We start from the raw sequence: 18,718 nt of genomic DNA, 5'->3' as shown, positions 1-18,718 counted from the left end.
ACATGCTCTCCAGACTTCCAGATGGCACAGACCCGCTTCCAAAACCTCAAGGAATTGACGAAGAGTTTCCAACACTTTATTTTGCCAAGAAAGAATGTTAAAGCAAAAAAAAAAAAAAAAAAGAACATTGCCATTACCATCATTTCATTAAAAAAAAGGTGATTTTATCACCACGATGCAGGAAATGCATAAGCTCAGAGTAAAAATAAAAATTGGGTTGGCTCAAGCAAGTATTCGTGATCCTCCCAGTCTTCACCTCCTTCCTTCCCTCTCCCCCACGCCCGCTGCAATGCGCACCGGTGTCCTCGCCATTCTTGGGACACACAAGGTCACTCCTGATTGGGGAGTTCTGTGTACGGTCCCCTCACACGAGAGAGCCGCAAAGCTTGCTCCCTCAGTTCACGCAAGTCTACTGAACAGCAGATGGAGTCTCTCCTGTCCAGTCTTTCTTCATATTTCACCCTCTGTGTCTTAGGCTATTTTTTAAATTTTCTTTTTATGTATATAGTTTTTACATCGTTGTTCGCTTTTGGACCCCTCTCGCACCTGTGTAGGCCACATTTGCTTATTTATTGTTGACTTGTCTGCACTATAAGAACTGCCCAGAAACGAGGATTCTGTCTATATCAATGCCTAGAGTAGTGCCTGGCATGTAGAAAAAGCTTAATATATTGTATTGAATTGGGTCCAAAAAATACTATATTCCCTATGGAGTAAATTTCACTTTTTGAAACTGCCACCACACACACACACACACACGCATGCACACCAACTTCATGTCCCCTTATGTTGCCAACAAGAGGTCAGAATCATGCTCTGTGTTATTAGTTTGTGGACTGAGTAGTGGCTAACACCATGGTGATAAAAATTACCATAGGGTGCCCCTCTCCCACCCGTGGAGCTTTGGTTTGGATTAGCAGTGAACTCTGCAAGGTCTTTGAATACTCAGCCTCCTCTAGATGAACCCCCACCTCCAACTGAAAATGCACAAATCACAAAATTCCTCTTAACCAAGCACACCTTTGGACAGCAACTCTTTGGGGCATCAACAAGCTGCTCTAATGACACTTACTCCCAGGTCAGGGGGGAATCAAATGCATGAGACCCAGTGAGAAAGCCAAACAATATCACAGATGAGCAGGGGTGCAGAAATTACCTTCTTGTACCGGTATTCACTGTTTCTTCCTATCTGAAGTTCATGAAACAATAAAATAAATAGATTTGCTTTCGCACTTCTAGTTCTCAGATTGTCTCACCAAAAAAAGAAAGAAAAACTATTCTGTAACTTACTCTCAGCAGTGCTACCCACAGCAGGGTTGTCATAGAAAGTCAGTGTACTGGAAGCCAGTCAAATTTGGGTGGCATGCCAGCAAGTTCTTGCAGAATTAGCAAAACTCTGCATTGTTTGGCATTTGAAGAGCCAGCATTCTAGAGGGAGGATCTGGGGAATGGCATCAGAGGCAGGTCTCTGCACTTTTTGCTGCAAGTCCTGGACCACATGGCATGGCCCAGGTCCTGCGTCTGCAAAGCCGAGCTGACAATAGTGGCGCCTCATGGAGTGGTTACCGGATTGGATGTGATAAAACATGCAAATTGCCAGGGAGGGAGTAAGAATGGAACACAGATAGATATGGTTACTATTGTTTGAGAAAACATGTGGTTCTGTTAACTATCAAAAATGGGCGATCATATCAGCTCATGGTCAAAGGTAAAAATATGGAAGGGAACAGGCGATCTGGCTCGCCTTGGTAGCCACTGCTACAGCCCCACCTGCTGAGTGGCAGCACCTTCCTGTCTGCCAAGCCCTCGGAGGAGCTTCTCGCAGCTCCATGACGGAAAGCCTGCTGCCATCTGCATGTGGGAGGGGAGCGCAGACTGGCAGTGGTTGAGTCCTTTTCCACAAAGGTAGTAAGAGTGGAGCTGGCATTAGCTCCCAAGCAGTTGGAATTCAGACTGGAATGTTTATCTTCATATTTGGAATCCACCCAGGTGTTTGCACACACAAAAAGCAAGAACTATTTTTAAAGGATGTAAGGATGTGATTCCTTAAATAAGCGAAATATCTTTTGCCCTCCTAATTTTCAAGACACATCAGCATATGGACAGGCAGAAAGACAAAAACACATCTACGGGAAAGTTCTCAGTGAAACTGTGGATGTTGGCACCGGTTGGCTTAGCTCCTGGCATGGAGAAAGGAGTCCTAGCACTTGCCCCTGCACTTGACGGTAAACCCTTCATCCTTTGTCACTTACCCCAGAGCTGGGAACAAGTAGTTCCTGAACAGGTGTTCAGATTCTTTTAATGTCGAGACTTCACAGTTTTTATTCCTCCTTCCTGTTCTTTGCTACATCAGATTTGAATGCTAAACCCTCCCTGCCTTTGAGGAAAGGGGAACTAAATTTTGGCTGATTCTGACTTTGGCTTAAAAGAATCTTCCAGACTCAGAATTGTGAAAGAACAGAGATGAAAGACTTTTTTTGGTGGAGGCAACAGGGAGCTCGGTTCTCTGGCTGAAGAAAGCTCAGATCATCAAACTAAGAAGGAATAAGAGTTGATGGAGAGGAAAGTGGGTTCCCGTGGGGCAGAAGCCCCTGAAATCGGAGCTGGAGGGATTTTCAAAGAAGAAAGACCTGCCAGGGTTCTGACTGAGAACAGCAATGAAGCTCATGGGTTGAAAACCCAGAAGCCATGCGGCTGTGGAGACATTACCTGCCAGTCACCAGGTTGTCATGTCACTGGGCCACACCTTCCCATTGTTAGAATCCTGCACCTGTCTGGTCACCTCTGGACTGAAGCAGCCTTTGTCCATGCCTGATGCCCCTGCTGGGTTTCAACTGGACCCACTTGCTATAGAAATCACCCCTTCAAAGCCCCCGACACCATGATCCTCCCCAAAGGAGGCGAAGTGTTGATCCAGGGATGTGGTGATCTAGAAACCCCAGTGGGTGTATTCTAGAAGATGCATGCTAACTGAGCCAGCTTGAGTCCCCTAGCCAGTGCCAGCTGTCCACAACACCAGGACATATGCAGGCAACATGCCGGGAGACCATGACTAAGCACCCTTTGGCCAGCGGGGTGGGGGGGGGGAATGGGAACCAGAAAAGGGGCCCATCATTTCTGCTTAACCATTTCTCTTCACCACAAAAGCATCCTTCATTCTCAAGCCTTGGCTTCTTCAGGCGCCAGAGAAAAGCATAAACATTCAAAGACAAAGATTTTCTTGACTAGTGAAGAGTGGGGGCCTCACTAGTGATGGGCAAACTAATTATCCTCCCTTCCTAGGATGGCTTGGGCACACTGGCATGGCTGCTCTTGGCTGTGCTGCCTCGTGGTGCTCAGAGCCAGTACCCTGGAGAGTGGCCATTAGCGCCTCTATGCTCTACAAGGAGCCTCTCTCCCTTCAAACTTGAGCCGTTCCAGGCCCGGCAGGATGACAGAGGACTTGGCCAGGGCAGTTGAAGTGGAGGCATTAGAAGTAATGAGGCCTCTGCCCAAATAGCGGTTTGGATGAAAGAGGGTCGTAAAACTCCCGCTGGAAGTTCCGCTGGAGTTGGCAGCCTCGGCCTGTACATGTCGGCATAGTCCTGCCAAGGCGGTGCCCCAGCGCCAAGACCCAGGGTCCATGAGCCAAGATGGTTTTCCTATTTAGGGCTTTCCCACTGGGATCTTTAGCCATATGCCACTCCGTAGCCTTCAGAAGAAAAAAATCACAACCTTCCCTGTCAACTACTGACTTTGCAAGGTGCTGCTTCCAACATCCTGAGCATGCTGAGAATAAAAAGAAAGTAAGTGGGGCCAGAAAACCCTAATTAGGTATTCCTGCCAGATGGGTCCAGAATGGGGGGCTCTCAGGCCTGGAGGAGCCACGAGAGGAGGGATAATCAACGACACCCTGCTTGGCCTTACACAGCACCCCACACCCCTAAGAGCCAGGAGCAGGGCTCTCAACTTGGTCACATTCAGTGTCCCCCTTTTTAAACAAGTGTCTGGGATCGCCTCTTAGAGGTTGGGCTCCTGGAAGTTGACCCTGAGATAAGGACGTGGTTAAGGGGTGCCTGTGGGCTGTGACTCCAGTAAGCGCTTCGTGGGCAATGGTGTAACGCAACAGCCGAGGACGAGAAGCCCATTCAGGATGGACTGAGCACCGCTGTGGGCAGCAGAGGCTCATCCCACCTCAGGGTATCTCAACGGAGGGTGCTTTATCCACCAGCTCCAGAGGCACCACTGGTCAAGGGCTGCTTCAAAGTCAAGGGGAGCGCCCGGAGACTGACGGGGGCAGATGGCAAAGGGCATCTTTCCTTATGCAGGGCTCAGTGCCCCCAAAATGGGACACACATCGACAGAGTCTGCAAAGCACACTCTTTACAAACCCCAAATCCTTTATCTATAATCACACATTTTTTCCCCTAAGATTTATTTTTATTTATTCATGCGTACAAGAACTGGGGTGTAGGCCAGAGGCGCGGGGGGTGAGAGGATTCACCAGAGACAGTGGGGAAACAGAACAGGTGGATCTACTGAAATCCACTGCTGAGGGGAGCAGCCGGGCAGACAGGTGAGGTCTGCTGTGCCCTGTAGGACAGCTCCCTGGCCAGGGATCGAACTCAGGTCACAGTGGCTGATGATAGCTTGATAGTGCTAAAATTTTAACCCCTGTGTCATGAGGGAGGCCTCCTCACATGTTTCTAAAAGACAATATTTATAATGAAAACACAAGAACCAGGTGCTTGTTCTTGTGCGTGGAAACGTTGAACTCGCCTGCCCTAAATCCAGATCGAGGCTCGTGTCTTCTGTGGAAGACTTGCGTGCCATCCCACGGTCTTGCCTTTACAACATCGTTTTCTGGTAAACAGAACAAGTCCTGATACGGTTAGGACAAAGTACAGTCCTTCCTCAATTAATACAGCAGTTACATCCTTTTTTTTTTGGTGGGATCCTCACCGGTGGCCGGGGATCGAACTGGTGCTGCAGAGGCTGCAGACAGCCTCACAACCCAGCGCTCAAACACTGCGCCACCAGGGGAGGCCCAGCAGTTACATCCTTGCACCAGTCAGTGCATATTAAAATGGTGTGAACATACTTTGAGTGCATATGTCAAATGGACTTAGGGTCGAAGCCTCAGAGAATAATAAACTGCGGCTTCACCCACATGGGCGACTAGTCGACATTCAGAAGTTGATATCCCAGACACCTCTCCATGGCGCGGGCCTCTTCTGCACATTACAGGACATTTGTCATCTCTGGCCTCTGACCACTAAATGTCTATGTGACTTCTCAATCTGCAACGACCCATTCCCCAAAAGAATTTTTTGCAAGGTGCTCTAGGGGTCGTATCACACTCATATTTGAACTACTGATTTAAAGAAAGGGTCGGTGGGGAGGTCCAAGAAGAAGACGTGATTTCCTATTAACTGAGATGAATGGGAATTTGGAATGAAAAATTAAGTTGAGTGATAGGAAAGAGAGCTGTTTTTGTAGGCACCTCTGATTTTGTGACCAGATTCATACCCATTCAGAGGCAGAGAGGAAAACTGGAGAAACCTTGGCTTATGACCCACAGTGTTGTAATTTTTTCTGGAGGAGCTATCATTTATCACCAGGACAACACCTGCCTATTATATTGCAGGCCTGGGAAGATGCTCAAAAATACCATTTCTCTCCAAGAACAGTTTCCTGCAATAGTGTCATTCCTTCTTGACCCAGCATCTAAATTCAAAGATCTGGGCAAATGATAGAGTTTGCTTATCATCAGGGTGTGTGCACCAGTGCAGAAGAATCTGACAGGCTTCTGGGTGTGTTCTCTATTTACCAGCCCCTCAGCAGTGACAGCGAGAAAAGGACCAGTGAGCTTAGTCTTGCCAGGCAAACCCCGGGGCTGGGTGGGCAGCGGACTGCAGAGCAGATGTGGGGGAGTTTGGTGTGCACGCGGATTCTGTGTTTCATGGGTCCAAAAGCAAAGCCTGAATTAACCTTCTGGGGTGCGACAAAGGAGAAAACCAAGGCAACCCTGCTGTGCAAAAGGTCGTATTTATGAATGTCCCGGCACCGGACGAGACACACACGTTTCTAATATGAATTTTGTCATAATGGTTAAGAGGGTGACTTTGGAGTCAGACCTGCTGAGGATTGACACTTTAGGTTCATCATTTATAGGATCTGGGTCTGAATAAGATACCTAATATCCAGAAGTTCTGTTTCCCACCTGCAAATTGGGGAGGATGATGAATTGGGTGTGGGGTGTATATAAGGACTGGTTAAATTAATCCACACAGAAGCTTAGCACAGTATTTAGTGTATCATATGAGTGTAGTAAATGTGGGTATTATGATTAAAATATAGACATAAATCACAGCTTTCAGAGACAGTGAAATATGATTTGACATGCTAAAAGTAAAATAAATTGTGGTGACTGCAAGCTTGGTGAGTTCAGGACTGTGTCTTATGTGCATCTACAACTCCTGTGGTCAATCCGTGTGAGATGCAGAGTGGAAGATGAAGATATGTTTATAGGTGCTGGTGGAGGTAGACCAGATAACCACATTCTGCCAATTCTGAACTCATATAAATAAAATCTCGGGCCTCCTGGGTGGCGCAGCGGTTGAGCACTGGGTTGCGAAGCTGCCCGCAGTCTCTGCAGTGCTGGTTCAATCCCCGGCCGCCAGGCAAGAGTCCCACATGGCGCGCAGACCTCTCCTGCCACCCGCTGCTCCCCTCAGCAGTGTACTTCGGTCCTTCTGCCTGCTCTGCTCCCCGCTCTGGCTCTGGGGAATTCTCTCACCCTCCTGTCCTTCTGACTGTACCCAGTGCATGTATAAATAAATAATAAATAAATCTTAAAAAAAATAAAATCTTAGGACATAAAAGGAGGCAAATGTGTTAGAAGTAGTGTATAAAGGGCAGAACAAGTCACCTTTTATACTTAACAATTTTGTCATTATTATATTGTGTTGATGATGTATTACATGCATTTCTACATCTTCACAAAATATAGGTGTTATCCCCTCCCTCTGAAAGCTTGGCTTCCCTGTTACAGAGAAACTCAGCAAGGGCTTTGCTATGGCCGCCAGGCTGCCCCTTGAACTGAAGGTCTATTGTACCCCCTTCCAGTTCAAAGTCAAGGTAGAAGAGAGTGACTGCCACATTCAGGAATCCTTCCATTCCAGACCCTGAGGATGTCTTTGTGATGATGTCTCAAAGATACCTTTTTCCCCATGATGGTGGTGGTGAGAACATCACTATATTGATAGAACTGGCCAGGAGAGGCATCCTGGCTTTGCTGCCTACCTGACGTGTGGCTCCAGACACCCCCACCCCACCCCAGCATTGTTAGTATTTGATCTGACCCCACCCACCTCTACAACTTTCTTTCTTGTCCTCTCCTTGCCTACCTGGATCTTTCTTTATCACCCACAGTAGTTTTCTTTCTGTCTCTCAAGTATACCAAGCACGTGGCCTAACGCCCCACATTTGTGTGTGTTTCTGCTCACACCTTTCCGTCGAGGGGCAGGTGAGGATGATAACAGCCTCACGCCAGCACAGGGCACCATTTTTTTTCCCCCCAAATGATCATCAGTATGAAGCTAGTATTGCAGGACTTAGCAAATAAAAATACAGGATACTCAATTAAAGTTGAGTTTCAGATAAACAATAAATAATATTTTTGTATCAGCAGGTGCCCTGCAGGCCTCTTTATGAAAAGAATTTTACTTTTCAGAGATTTTGGAGGACAGAATTATAGCGAGGGGACTGAGGTCTTGTATTATTTGCCCTGTTTTATGGAGAGGAAACACAGAGGATAAAACCAATGGGAGACACTGAGAGGTTAAGTGAAGATCATGCAGTCAGGAGGAGGGGGACCTGGGGTGACCCCAGTCTGCCTGACTCCAGCCTCTTTTGGGGACCACTTTGTGGAGAAAGGTCTCTGATGCTGGGTTGCTTTGTCTGCAAAGCTGGATGGTGACTCAGTTCATGGAATTGTGGTAGGATCAAATACAGTGATACACACACAACACCTGACACTCAACAGGCCCTCAGTACAAAGCATCTAAGTATCTACCGCTAAGAGCTACACACAGGGGGAGGCCACAGAAAAGGGAATGTTTTCAACTAGAAAAATCCTGCCATCTTGGAAAGACCAGCCAGTGAAACTCTTTGTTAGACACATGTTCACAATAGGTTTGGTTTTTGATTTAAAAAAATAGTTAAAGGATTTTTGTTTTTCAAATAAAAACAACCCTCAAAGCAGCCATTTCCTAAGGAAAGGGAGAAGAATTTTGTTGCTGAATTATCTGCCAGCTGAGTGAAGTTTTATTTTTGCTTCATCAAGTGGCAAAGGACCATTAAAAAAAAAATCTCTAATGGATGAATGGTTTCTACAATTTATTTCTCCAAATAAGTCTAATTTGCCACTTTATTTTATGCGTAAATTGGTGGATTTTCCCATCAAAGAGTTGGATGTGAAAAAAAATGAATAGAACTTTTTTTCTGCCTGGTTTCAGTTGCTAAGGTTTTGTGCCCTTCACGGGCAGCAGGGAAGCAAGCCCACAGCTGTTTTTGCCTTTTCTCTCTCTCTCTTTTTTCATAAAGACACAGAGGAAAAAAAAAACTGTCTCCTAAATTAAAAGGAAATTAAATGACAGTTTAGAAAATCTTGCTTTTGTCTCACAGCAACAGTCTTTAGGTTGCGGATGCATTATTCTCCTAACAGAGACATGAGTTTCTCGAGCTACATGTGAAAATGAAACAAAATCAACTATCTCAGGTTCTTTCCAGGAATAAGTTTCCACTTAGGAGAATCCAGACTGGGTTTTGAGTAGAATGAATATTTGTTTTCATTGAAATGTCTCCTTCTGGTCTCTGTCCTCTGCTCGGGTGGCCTGTGTCTCCGTGTTGCCATTTGTAAGCAATTGCTCACTCTAAAAATAAACAGAGCCAAGAGGTCCCCATGTGGGGTCGCCCCAGGAGAGCCCCTCGAGATGCAAATATGACTTTCTGAGAGCTCCAAACTTTTGCCTGCACCACTAGGCATTCAGAGGAATCAGCTCCTCAACAGGGAAGAGCAAGTCATGATTTCACCATAAATTCAGAAACTGATCTTCATCCCTATTGTTCTTAAAATGAATAATTCTATTTTCATGGATTTGCAATTATTCTTGGAGCACAAATACTTCCAGAAAATTTTGCACCAGGAGCTAAACATTTCATCATTTGCCTACAGCAGTTTATAAATTAATTGGGGTTTCCTTTAAATGGAATTGAAAGCTTGCCTTTAAATTTTAGTTTTCTTCTAGTTACAAATAAGCACAAGCTATAAGGTGATATAATAACAAATTATTGAACAAATTACCAGATAACATTAAACCTAGGATGGCTAAATATCTAGCAATTACTAAAATTGCTTGAATTGACATTATTTATTATAGAAAATAGATATATGTATATAATAAATATACCGTACTTATTATTATGAATATATTCTGGGTGCAGACAATTTTCTATGTAATAATGATTATTTAAAAATACTCAGATGACCCAAGTGGATCTTTAGAACACAGAGAAATTAAATTTGTGCAAACTAGTGAAAAATATTCGATTCAATTCACTAGTACACATTTAGAAGAACTGTGTTTTCTTTAGAATTTAAAAAATTATGTTGATAGGGACAAAGACACAGTTTCAGGTGCCCTAGAGGAGAAAAACACCAAAGAAGGTCATTTGCTTATTTTTTTTCTTTTATACTTGTTTTCATTTATTTTTCTATTCCCCCTGCTCCCCCCTCACCTGTCTCCCCCAATCTCCCACCTCCACTTCTGGAAAGAGTGTTGCCAAAATGCTAAGACTCCCTGTTGGTAAATACAGGGTAATGAAAAGGTGAATGATAAGAAAAAGCAAGTTTGCTCCATCATCTAGCTATTCTCAATGATCAGAATGGGTGGCTACTCATACATTTATGAGTGCTATTCCTTTTGGATTCATGAAGCCCTTTGACTATCTGATAGAAGCTGGGAGTTCTCTCTTCCAAAATGATGTGCATTAGAAAATTTGTTTTTAAGAATTTGTCCTTCCTCCCTGCCAGCCCATCTGTGACCTTCAGTGGGTTAATAACTCTTCCTGTAATAAAAACTCTAGAAGATCATTCAAGTAGTACTAGCTCTGTAATGTGAGGGTTCTTTACAAAATGAAAATGAGGTCTTGTTCAAAAATTACTAAGCATTAAATATGATGACAGCAGAACATAAAAAAAAGTATGGGATTCTTTCGCGCATGGGGCTCTGTTTATGGCACAGGTTGCTTATCCATGAAGCCAGCCCTGCTTTCAAGTGCCGGTCATAGTTAAGATTTCAGCCTCTGGTGCTAGACTTACTGAGCTCACATCATACATCTCCTTCAGATTTCTTGAGCAAGTTAGTTTGCGTATCACTTTCCTTATTTATATTAATGGTGCTTATTTCATGGGGTTATTATGAGGAATAAATAAATTAGTACGTATAAAATCCCTTGAATAGTAGGGATACAATATTAGCTGTTACAACTATTTATCAAGAAAAATGTTGCCAATTATAAATCATAGCATGCCACTTTCTTGATTAAGATGTCTCAATGGCCCCATAGTACAAGGGACACTCTGCATATCAGACCTACAAGGTCCTTAGTGGACTTACTGATGTCTCAGTTTCTAGTCTCACTACTTCTGCTCTCTGCTCTACATACTCAAGCCATCCTTGACTTCTACTAGTTCCTTATAATGCCAAGTCCTCTCTCATTTTGGGTTTTTGCATAGACTCTCTCTGCTTACAATATTCTCTCCATTCTTAGTCAAACCCACTCTTTATATAAGTCATGGGTCAGCTGACATGGGTCAGCTGAAATGTCATCTCCTCAGGAAGGCCTTTCTTCTTTGTATCTGTCTTTTTAGTTTTTTGTTGTTGTTGTTAATAGCTTTAGTAAGATATAGTTTACATAATAAAAAAATGCACTTGTTTGAAAGGCAGAGAAGTTAGTGGTTCTTAGTATATTTTCAGAGTTGTGAACCTTTACCATAATCTATCTTTAGAATATTTTATCCACCCCACCCAACAAACCCATTTGCAATTACTCCCTATTCCCAACTATAGCCCCATTAATTTACATCCTGTCTCTACAGATTTGCTTCTGCTGGATTTTTCATATAAATTGAATCACACAATGCATGGTCTTTTGTGTCTTAGTTCTTTCATTTACCATAACATTTTTTATGGTGATCCATGATGTAGCATGTATTAATGCCTCATCTTCTATTAATTGCTTATTAGTATTCTGTTGTATGGATAAACCACATTTTATTTATTCACTCACTATTCATTGGTGGGCATTTAGGTATTTATACTTTCTGGCTGCTATGAACAACGCTACTAAGAACATTTACATGCAAACAGACAAGTTTTTCTCGACTGTCTTGCCCAAAGGGGTTTCCTTGTCACCTATGCATTTTCTTCAATATCTATTAGTTTCACTCAGAACACTTATTTTTATCTGTAGTCATTTTCTCTCTCTCTCTTTTTTAAAAGTCACCCTAATTAGAATGTAATCTCCATGGAGCAGAAGCTAGAAATGTCTTGATCATTAGCACATCCCCAGTGTTGGATACACTGTAGGTGGTTACATAATAATTGTTGGGTAGATGAATAATTCCAGCTTTTATTGGACAATTTTTGGTGGTGCCCCATAATATGTAAATTATACTCCTGACTCCTATGCCTGGTCCACAAATGGTGAACCACCACTATAGGCAACATCTCTTTACCTAGGATCATCCCCAAATTCAAAGTTATTAAGAGCCATTATAAAAATTGAGGAAAAGGGCAAAAGAAAAATGTGGATATCTACATGCAAAGGAAAATAGTTTAGAACTAGTTACATCATGAAAAGGAGTTTATAGTGATGCTCAGTTTTTTTATAAACATTTATGAAGGGAAGGTCTTGTTTACATATGAAACTCTGCGCTCAGAGTTTCCAATTGCTAACCTAACTCTGTCCTTATCTTCCTCAAGTCAGTGACATCATTCTAGAATTTTCATCTCAGAATCTCTGTGATATTAGTGAGCAGGCAAGACATATATGTATATAATGGAATATATGTGCTTGTCAAGTGACCCCTTTTTCAAGAGAGTGAAAATATGTCTCACATTTAGACACTACACTGGTTTTTGCACCTGCCTTACCATCATCATTTTGACTCCTCGTTTTGTGCAGAATTAATGCTTTCTCAGGTTGAGAATGGATGGAATTTATTTTCACTACCATATCAGACAAAATGGCAAGATTTATCCAGCTGTTTCATTCAGAATTTCTGCAATTATTAAGAAAAAATTCCAAAAGAAAGGACAAAGTTTTCAAATAGACATTGTTCATCACTTAAATGGCAGACCAGACTCCAGCAGAGGAAGAATATAGGAAGAATACCATGCTTCCTGAAGTTATCATGGAATTTCTGAAAGTTCTTATTTTGTCCAGACTCTGCTTCATACTCCAAAAATCTGACTATATACCCTAATGTTTCAAAGTTCAGGGACATGACTACCGACCTGATTCACAATGTGCTTTCTACCACCTGACCATATGATGTGGTTAAACTTTTCACCTCGTCCTTGTTGGCAAGGATGTGGAGAAAAAAGGACCTTTGTCTACTGCTGCTGGGAGTGTAGACTGACCCAGCCCCTATGGAAAACAGTATGTACGTCTCTCAAAATATTAAAAAATAGATCTACCATACTATCCAGCAATTCCACTCGTAGGTATCTACCTGAAGAACGTAAAAACACTAATTTGAAAGATTAGCTGCATACCTGTGTTCACTGCAGTCCTATCTACAATAGCAAAGTTATGGAAACAACCTAAGTGCCAAGGACAGATGAGTCGATTAAGAAGTGTTCTATACACACAGTGAAATACCATTCGGCTATTAAAGAAAAGAACTCTTGCCATTTATGACAACATGGGTAGAGCCGAGGGAGAAAGACCAAGAGTGGATGGTGGCACTTGTATGTGGGATGAAGGGACCAAAAACCTTCCGACAATGCTAAACTGGAAATCTGACTTAAAACCAAGGCAACCAGAGAGGAAGGGGGAGGCTGGAGAGGGAAGTAGGAGGGGGCACAGTGGACTGTGATGGAGGACTGTGGTGGATGTGGGAGGGTAGCATACACCTGAAGAGGTGAGAGCATATATTTCTGAGTCATCTAGAGTGTTTGTTGCAAGCTAATGTTAGGTTAATTTAAAAAAATGATTAAAAAATGCCCCCCAGTAAAAATCCTAACCCTAAAGTCTTTCTTTTCTCCTCGTTCTGAGCATGGCTGTAGTCCGGATTACATGCTCATGTTGGACACTGACTTTCACTGTTTATTAACACGCTGAAGCCCCTCCAGTCTGGCCAGACTCTGTTCTTCATAATGGGGTCCCGGTTTCGCTGAACTGCCCTGTTTGGAGCACTGAAACACTCACATGCCAGGAAATCCCTTGGTCCAGGCCAGGCTGAAAGAGTTGACACTCTACTTGGAGGTGTCTACAAAAAGTTTATGTCACTATTGGTGCTCATCTATTAGGCTAGCCTTATTTTCTGGGTCTGAATACATTTCTAATACCATGGTTTCAATAGCCTGATGTTGAATCTGAGATGAAGTGGATAATGATTATTTAAGAAAAGTCTTAAAATATGTAACCCATTCACCCCGAAATTTCACTTCTAGGAATTTAAAATAAGGAAGTAATCATGGATGTGTGCAAAGATTTGTCTGTAAGGATGCTTAGTTCTGTGCATTTGATTAATTAAAATCAAACTTAGAAACAACCTAAACATATAACCAGAGGCCCAATGGTAAAATAAAATATGTATAAAATTCCTGTCCCAGGAATTATTTTTGGGTGGCCATTAAAAGTGAACACAGAAGAATATTTAATGGCATGGGGAGATTGTTCATGATTCTAGGATAGACAAAAATCAACTTACAAAATAATATGCAGGGAGGACTTTGGTTTTAATGAGAAAAGCTTCTATGACACATATACATGTGTGATAAATACTTACAAGTCAAAATATTGACCAATGGGTAGTTTTACTTCCATGGGCTGGTCCTGGATGCCAAGAGATAGGGCTTCATCCCTGCCTTAACATCCATTAGCAGTTTACACTCCAGATATCAGGGGTTTGCTATGGGGCAGGGCTTCGGGGAAATTGACTCTCTTCCAATTTGATTTTCCAACACTAAGCCCCATTTTTACTGATATTCTTGGGCCATCATTTTCTATATGTATGATGGGATGATAGTTGATTTTAATTTTTTCCTATTGTTATTTTCCTTGTTTTCTATTCCTTCATATGCAAAACATGTTTATTTTTTTAAGCTTGACATATGTTTGTATAAAAGAAAGAAACTTGGGGAAATCTTTTCATGGCCTTAGGTGGGGGTGGCAACAAAAGATGTATTTTGCTGGACATAATAGACACTGCCCATTGAGGATTTGCAGTCCCCCCAATTATTCTTCCAGCAGTTCTGAAGCTCATGTCTAAAATTTGCACATTACTTCTTACAGCTAAGACATTACAAGTCTCTAATGGTGCATAAGGGAAGCTAAGTCATAATTGGTCATTATCAACTTGGCATAAATTAATTTACAATGTTATTTCCTGTTACCTGTAAGAGCAGAACAGGTTAGTTTATTTTTGCTGAGACATTCGTGGTGATAACAGATTGGACTTCTGGTAACACACAGGGTTGTTCAGCTAAGGAGCGGATCCAGGGGACGCTGAACAAAGGGGTGGGGGCCAAAAATGAGACATGGAAGAGCTTTTGGTCCCAAATAAACTTTCAACGTAATGGAATACCCTGTGCTTGGAACGTGATTCTCCTTGTCATTTCGTGGTGATTCATGGCTTTTGGAGTTTGAATCCAGATTGCAAAAGAGCCAGCAAATGATAATCTCAAGGCAACATTTAAAAAAAGTGGTAATAAGGTGGCTTTTACTGTGACGTAGTATGTGTCAGGCACTGTACTATGCATTTTGGGTGCATTGTCTCAATGTCTCATAACACTTTATGAGGTGGGATAGTATGGAGAGGAGGAAATGGAAGCCCAGGAGAGTAGGAAAGTCTGTTCAAGTTCACAAAACCAGTAAGTCAAGGTTTTACACTCAAATTTGGCTGACCCCAGTTCTTCTCGTTAGGCCGATGAGGATGCGTCTCTCTGACTTCTCCTTTTGCTACCAGCCAGAGAAATGCTCTGCTTTTTTTTTTTTAAAAGATTTATTTTATTTATCTATTTATCTATCTATTTATCTACTCATTTATTTATTTATTTATTTATTTATTTATTTATTTATTTATTTATTTATACAAGCACTGGGCACAGTCAGAAGCTTGGGAGGGTGAGAGAATTCACCAGAGCCAGAGCGGGGAGCAGAGCAGGCAGAAGGACCGAAGTACACTGCTGAGGGAGCAGTGGGCGGCATGAGAGGTCTGCGCGCCATGTGGGACCCTCCTCCGGTGGCCGGGGAGCAGCTGGGGGTCGAACCGGTGCTGCAGAGGCTGCGGGCAGCTTCGCAATCCAGCGCTCAACCGCTGCGCCACCGGGGAGGCCCAGAAATGCTCTGATTTTAAAAGAATTTCCTCATTGGATCAGCGTCCCCTGAGAAGATCTCTGTATCTTTATATATATATATATATATATATGTATATATATATATATCTCCATCCAATTCACCCATGCACCATCACCATAGTCCCTTAAAGTCATCTGAGTGGAGATGTTACTTGCATCTGTGGAATCCCTTTATAGCAGCTCCTAGACTAGTGTTTGTTTGAATAAGCACGAGATGGGCCTCTAGGGAGGCCATATTTACAATTTTGTCTTCACACTTGGTCTTTCAAAATTTTGACTTGATGATAATTGAGTTAATTTTTTATGTGGCCTGGAAAGGTACTTCTTTTGATGGAAAAATCAATTAATACTTATAAACACAAACTAGCATATGGGAGTTAAGTATGATAAGAATCCTATTTACAAAAAAAAAAAATCCCTTTATTTCCTTCATCTTTTCTCCATTGTAAACTCCTGGTTAAAGTACTCTGTTATTTCATCAAACATTTTTTGAAGTTTGCAATTTGTTTAGAGTTCAAAGGAACTGTCACTCCCTACCCCCACCTCCACCCCCAATCTTTAAGAATGCAAAATATTCTATAACTGATTCTGGATAAAAACACAGTTGACAGAAAAAAAAAATCTTTTTACTCAATAAGGGAAAACAGTGAATTAATGAGTATTTAGTTTAATTTAAAAAAACCTGAGTATTGGCAGATCAAAAGTTGACAAAAATTATTCTAGTCCAATTTGTGGATCAAATGCAAATAGCCCCTTCTTTGCGTCTTTCTAATGGATTGCAATTGAAATGTTACATTTTCATTTTAGACTGACAAAGAAAAAACACCCAGCAATATTCTGAGGCCAAAAATGATGGCTGGAACCTCTAAGTAAGTCATTTCATAACAGCTTTGTTCCCTGGGTGCTGGCTTATCAAAAATGCCCAGGATCTTATTGAAGTGAACTATTCTAATGAAAAAGAAGATTTGATGAGCCGGCATTGCTCTAAGCCACACTGCTTTACCAGTCTCTCTTCTGGTTTCATGTTGGAAAAACCTAAATTTCCAAGGTGACTACAGAAAGGATAATATTCGGAGAAATATAGGGTATTCCAGGTAGAATATTGGCAGAATAGACAAAACGTTGTTTCATTTTTGTGGAAAACATTTATAGTTCCCATAAACTAGAAAAGCCCTCAATATCAATCACTTATTCATTTATATGACAGGCTTTTATTTATTTATTGTCTGTAAGGTATCAGGCACCATTTTTGGTGATGCAGAAACTGCAGAACTGAGTGACAACAAAATTTATGACTCTGTGGAAGCTCTGCAGGAGAGGCATGGCCAGGGTGCCAGGGACTGTGCAGGCTGAAATGGGCCCAGCAGGAGGTGATGCCAAGATCAAACTTGCAGCCAAATTGATATGCTCCAACATGACACATGCGGGGGGTCAGACACCTTGAATAGCTTCAAGCCTGGGGTTCATGGACAAACCTAACAAGGTCCTCACAAAGTCCCTGAGGCAGAGAATTGCAAAAACTGCCATCCTAGAGGTACCTGCCATTCTTGGATTCCAGTCGTTTCCTCCGAATTGATTCTTTCCTCAAATGGCACAGCAATGTGTCCTGAGAGAGGGAGGAATTGGGCATTTGAGAACCACTCCTCACCTAAATGAAATCCTCTGTGATAGGCTGAATACCACCCCCTAAAATGCCCATGTCCCAGTCCCCACATCTGTGGAGATGCCTCCTTACATGGTAAAGCCGTCTCTGCAGATGGGAGTCAATTAAGGGTCTTGGTATTGGGGGAGATTAGCTTGGATTCGGCAGGTGGGTCCAATGTCATCACCAGAGTCCTTATGAGGCAGGACAGTCAGAGCATTTCAAAAAGATGATGAGGACAGACAAGGGAGGGTAATTTAAGGATGGGGCCATGAGCCAAGAAATGCAGGCAGCCACGAGACCCCAGAAGACAAGGAAACCAACTCTCCCCCAGGGTTTGTGGAAGGATCCAGTCCTGCAGACATTGATTTTAACTCAGTGAGACTGATTTAGATTTCCAGGCTCCAGAAAGGTAAGATCATAGCTTTGTGCTGTCTTTTTTTTCTTTTTTTTCTTTTTTTTGAGTTTTCGCCAGCAACTTAATTTCATTTTACTTTTTTCCCCAGCTTTATTGAGATACAGCTGACATATAATTCTTATACATTTAAAGTATACAACGTGATTATTTGCTATATGTAGCTATTATGAAATGATTACAGTGATAAGGGTAATTAACATTATCTGTCAGCTTACGTAAGTGTAATTTGTTTTTTTATATTTTTATATTTTATTTTATATAATTCTTACATCATTTTTCATTTTTGCACGATGTGCTGTCTTAAGCTGCTACGCTTACGGCAGTTTATTACAACAGCAGTAGAAGTGGAGATGGCATTGAAACTGTGCATTAGAGCTGCACATCTGAATTCTTAATGATTATTTCAGATAACAGGGATGGTAGCCTCGTTCAGATTTCTGGAAAGCCACAAAATTATTGGCTCTTTGTTTTAAGAAGAGGTCATCCCTTGAAGACTCTAGTTCCCTTGGTACTATTCTTAAGGTGGGTGCATTATTAACTCATTAATCCCCCAAAGAACTCATCAGGATGGGGCAATAATTATGCAGGGGAAACTGAGGGAGGTGTTTCAGTGAGCGGGGAGCTGGGGCTCCCCTGTGTCGCTGCCCAACGACCCCTCTTACACACACTATTCAAATGGACTTTGCAGAGAGAGTGAATCTTTGAGTGAAGCCAGAAGTCACTTGAAATAAAGGATAGTGAAGCAGACCAGGTCATTTTGCTGAGTTAAACTGCTTTTGATCTATGATGAAGTGTAATTATAATGATTATAATCTCGTTAGCTTGCTATCCTTGTGGGCTCATCAGGCAGCTCCTGAAGAAATTTTGCAAAAATCTTTCCAGTCACGGCAACCATGTTGGAATAAATGTTTCCTCCTCTCAGGGGAAGACTTTGAGGGAAAATCTCCCTCTCCTAGGGGCACCCTCAGTGCGTCCTCTTCTGAGGGAAACACTGGGGAAGATGAGGTAAAGTTTTGACACTGAAAA

General features: G+C 42.3%; 1 protein-coding gene across 2 annotated transcripts in view; it reads right to left on the bottom strand.

Annotated features, from left to right (window-relative positions):
* Positions 1 to 18,718, bottom strand: part of TSHZ2 (teashirt zinc finger homeobox 2) — a 393,186-nt gene that overhangs the window by 70,606 nt on the left and 303,862 nt on the right. The window contains exon 3 of one of the 2 annotated variants that reach the window (XM_054698320.1): positions 16,848 to 17,238. The exons of the other annotated variant lie outside the window; for it this stretch is intronic. The gene's annotated coding sequence lies outside the window, so the exon portion shown is untranslated. Of the gene's footprint in view, positions 1 to 16,847; positions 17,239 to 18,718 lie in introns of those variants that run through there. 2 annotated transcript variants of the gene reach the window in all.

The sequence above is a fragment of the Talpa occidentalis genome, unplaced genomic scaffold (genome assembly GCF_014898055.3).
Source record: "Talpa occidentalis isolate TD23 unplaced genomic scaffold, MPIMG_talOcc4v2.1 talOcc4.10, whole genome shotgun sequence".
NCBI lineage: Eukaryota > Metazoa > Chordata > Mammalia > Eulipotyphla > Talpidae > Talpa > Talpa occidentalis.
Note: the sequence above shows the minus strand (reverse complement) of the source record. Positions and strands in the feature narration are given on the sequence as shown.